This window comes from Aquarana catesbeiana, linkage group LG02 (genome assembly GCF_042186555.1).
Source record: "Aquarana catesbeiana isolate 2022-GZ linkage group LG02, ASM4218655v1, whole genome shotgun sequence".
Lineage (NCBI taxonomy): Eukaryota > Metazoa > Chordata > Amphibia > Anura > Ranidae > Aquarana > Aquarana catesbeiana.
This window is the reverse complement of record NC_133325.1, coordinates 579,129,060-579,133,134: the sequence shown is the minus strand read 5'-3', so window position 1 is coordinate 579,133,134 and position 4,075 is coordinate 579,129,060. Positions and strand designations below refer to the sequence as shown.

Genomic DNA, 4,075 nt, shown 5'->3' with positions numbered 1-4,075 from the left:
TTCCACCACACTCAATATACGCCTCTTACCGGATAGCTATGATCTCAAATTATAGCGATCTCACTCGCTTATAATGTTTTAAGAGAAATCAGAAGCAGGAAGGAGACTCCCTCTGTTCCACTCCCGAGTGTCAGATAAATGGAACTCGCCCAGTCCTCATTCACAACATTTGTAAAGACATATGGAGACTCTGTAGTGTAATACGTTTAGAAAGATAATTTAATAAGTGCTTGGATTACACTTACATTTTTTAAGTTAAAAACCAGCGGTGACAAACACAATACTATGCACAGCGGCAGTCGGCACCAGCCTACTCATGCCAAACCTAAGCACCCCCTGAAGGAGTGCGATTCCTCTAGCGGGACTTTTTTCACGGGGTTACCTCTAATAAAGTAGAAAGTAGTATAGTTTTTGTATAAAAGTATTGTAGTTTATTAATTTAGCATCTAAAAATCATTACACATGACCTAACCATATAGACAATAAAATGGATGCATGTAAATGGGAAAAAGTAATTCTACAAATAAATGACCAAATGCAATGATACAGGTAGTAAAGAACCAATGATCATAGAACCCGACGTTTCGAGGTAAGCAAAAGGGGTTGACCTCTTCTTCAGGGGTAACGACAATTGGTCAAAATGGATATTTCATCTAGAAAATTAACAAAAAGCAGAGCAAACATAAATGGATGAATATCTCAGGCATTCACAGCAGGAGGCAGTAGAGAGCATCTAGTTTACATTATAAAGGTCAATAGATATTAACATATGTTACATCTTTAGTAAGTTCCAGGCATATACATGCAGAGATTTCATACTGACCCCTTAAGATTCATATAAACACTCCCAGGGACATTATCAGCATCCAATGCGAATCAAGAATTTGCCGCCCGTCAAGGCCACACAGGGATCACAGAACCGAGGCTCAAGAAGATAGGGAAGATACCAGGTGAATCACAGGAAAAAGAACCAGGGTGGACTGAGGTTGCTTCACAAAGGATATCCCCAATATAAGAACAGACACAGTCCTCCCCTCACTGCGAAGGCTTGAGACAGCCTGTTTGATGGAGTTAGAGGGTGGGGGGTACAATCCTGCTGCAATGAAAATATTTCAATGAGAGTCTTAAAAAGAGAGCCTAGTATAAATACAATACTATTCTCAGAATTGTAAGGAGTATTGGGGTTAGCAGATTCACCCGAGATTGTCAATATAGAACATATATAACACGTACCTAAAAACTGAGGATAAAAGGAACCAGATCATGGGTCCCAATTTCAGCAGCAGGAAGTATTTGAATAATACCCCAGAATCAAAATGGGCAGGAGTCCAAGGAAATATGCAGGTTCCCTAGTTGGGTGTGAGTACGCATAAGTCTGCAGATTATAAAACACATCAGGGAAATATTATAGGTAAGTAAACGGTTAACCGTCTGTAAAATTTCCAAACATCCCAACCAGAGGGGGTCCATGCATTTACCTGCCTGTCTCAGCTTCCTCCAAGCACGTCTGTGTGGTGTCAGTAGCAGCTGATTAATTCAGTGCTGGAGGAGTTTAAATGTGTGTTTAATTGCAGTGGGTGGGGATGTCCAATCAGCAGCCTGATTGGCTGAACCATGAGTATGGGGCGGTCACAAGTTTTTTTTTTTTTCCTCTTTTAGGGAGGACGTGAGATGTCTGTCTAGGACAGGGGTCTCAAACTGGCGGCCCTCCAGCTGTTGCGAAACTACAGGTCCCATCACGACTCTGCCTGTGGGAGTCATGCTTGTAACTGTCAGCCTTGCAAAGCCTCATGGGACTTGTAGTTTTACAACAGCTGGAGGGCCACCAGTTTGAGACCCCTGGTCTAGGATATACCCCGGGCAGAGCGACGCATAGCGTCATCCCCACGAAACACTCCCTGGAGTGAAAGCATCCACAGCAGGGAGGGGATGGACATGTATAACAGCGCTGTGCTCGGCGGGGGGCGGAGCCAGCACGACGTGAAGGATTCCCCCATGCGTCTAGAAGTCCCGCAACGCAGAGCTGGCGTGCCCGTTGTCGTGGAGATCCATGACACAGACTGCCAAAGAGAGGGGGGGTCCGGGAGTGCTCTGAAGGGAGCGCTCCTCGGTCTCCCCCGGGTGCGCTGAGTGAGCTAACAACACAGCCCAGGCCTGGATGGATGGAAGGGAAATGAGTGAAAGTGATAGGATAAATGGTAAGAAAAAAAAAACAAAAACAAAAAAAAAAAAAACCAACAGAAATAGGGGACACAGACATGTAGAAAAGCGTGTAAAGAAGGAAGTAACAGTGAATGGAGAAGTGACAGCAGAAAGTAAACAGGGGAGGAAAGAAGAGAAAATGCTGTCATATAGGAGGAGAAGGAGGGAGAATCCTCCTAGGAAAGGGAGGAGGAGAAAAGCAAAGAAGGAGGAGGTAAAAAGAGAATGAATATAAGAACACCGATACTTGATGGATCTCCGTGTGGTCGGGAGGGACGGTCCCACTGGATCAGAAAAAGTCCTGAAATGACAGGAAGGAGTTGTTCCATTATATATTTTAAACAGTATATTATATCACAGGCTAAACAGGAATAACATGTTCAAACTATGAATATATCTATAATCTTATTAGTTTATGTGTCCTATCAATTCCAAAGACCATCCCTGGCCAGGGGCATATTCCCAGAGTGTATGTATTTATCCAGTCACGTGAGAGTACGAGATTACTATAGTGGGTAAAAAATAATAATCAATAAACAAGGAATACAGATAGTCCAGGTAGGCAAAGGACTACCTCAATTTAAATAAAAGGGGGGGGGGGGGGGGGCGATCCTATTGTGGAGGTTCCCATTCAGATCCTCCTGAGGAGAAACCCTCCAGGAAGGGTCTGAAGGAGGTGGTTGCATTGAGGCCAGGTGGCATAGTCGCATTCAAGCGAAAAATCCACCTTTGTTCGGCCTGCATTAATATTTTGTTGGTGTCGCCTCCTCTGATACCAGGGTGTATTCTGTCTAGAATCAGGAAGGAAATCTTCGGAGTGATTCCTTCATGTAGGTCTCTCACATGTCTTCCCAGGGGGAGGCTTGGATTACTGGTCTGCATGGATAGGATGTGTCGATAGGCGCGTCGCCAAAAGGGCTGAATAGTTTTGCCCACATAGAAACAAAAGCAGTTACATAAAAATAGGTAGACTACATTAGCTGTTTGGCAATTCGCATAGTGTTTAGGGCGGTAACGTTCGCCATTTGGGAGTGTTATATTGCGCGTGGTGTTCATAAAGCGGCAGTAGTTGCACCCCCCACAAGTAAATGTACCTGGGTATTTGCACGGATCCTGGTGTCCGGAATCGTGGTATTCACTGGACACCAGGTAATCCTTGAGAGATCTGGCTCTTTTGAATGTAAAGACCGGGTGTTTGCTCACATATGGGCCTATAGTGGGGTCCATTGAAAGAAGATGCCAATACTTATTGGCGATTTTTTTGAAGGTTTCATGCTGGTTGCAGTATTTGGTTATAATCGAAATTGGATTCTTTTTGATATTTTTAGAGGATGGATTGTAAAGCAATTCTTTCCTGGGTTTCACTACTGCCCGATTGTAGGCCTTTTTGAGGCATGATTTAGAGTAACCCCGCAGTAATAGTCTCTCCCTCAGGAGATCAGCCTCTCTTCTAAAGGTTGTGTCATCTGTGCAATTTCTGCGTGTCCTCAAGTACTGACTGAAAGGGATGGATGCAATTAGGGGTGTTGGATGAAAGCTGCTAGCATGTAATATAGTATTGCCCGCTGTAAGAAAGTTATGGAAGAATTGTCACAGGTCATTGTAAAACTCAAATTGAAATTATTTGTGTTCAAACATTCTAAGAAAGGTTCCAGTTGATCTTGTGGGCCGTCCCAAACAAGGAAGACATCATCGATGAATGTGAGCCATAGGCTCACATTCATCATGAAAGGAGCCAGCTCCTCGGATTGGTTAATCATGCGCTCCCACTCCCCCAGGTACAGGTTGGCATACGATGGGGCACACGAGGTCCCCATCGCTACCCCCTGCACCTGGAGGAAGTGGGAGCCAGTATGAAATCTCTGCATGTATA

At 44.3% G+C, this 4,075-nt stretch overlaps 1 long non-coding RNA gene across 1 annotated transcript; it reads right to left on the bottom strand.

Moving 5' to 3' along the window:
- Nucleotides 1-435: 435 nt before the first annotated feature.
- Nucleotides 436-1,557, bottom strand: LOC141130026 (uncharacterized). Its single transcript, XR_012241953.1, has 3 exons — nucleotides 1,234-1,557; nucleotides 824-1,096; nucleotides 436-653 (listed from the first exon to the last, which is right to left on the bottom strand). It is a non-coding gene; the product is annotated as an uncharacterized lncRNA (long non-coding RNA).
- Between the last annotated feature and the right edge of the window lie 2,518 nt (nucleotides 1,558-4,075).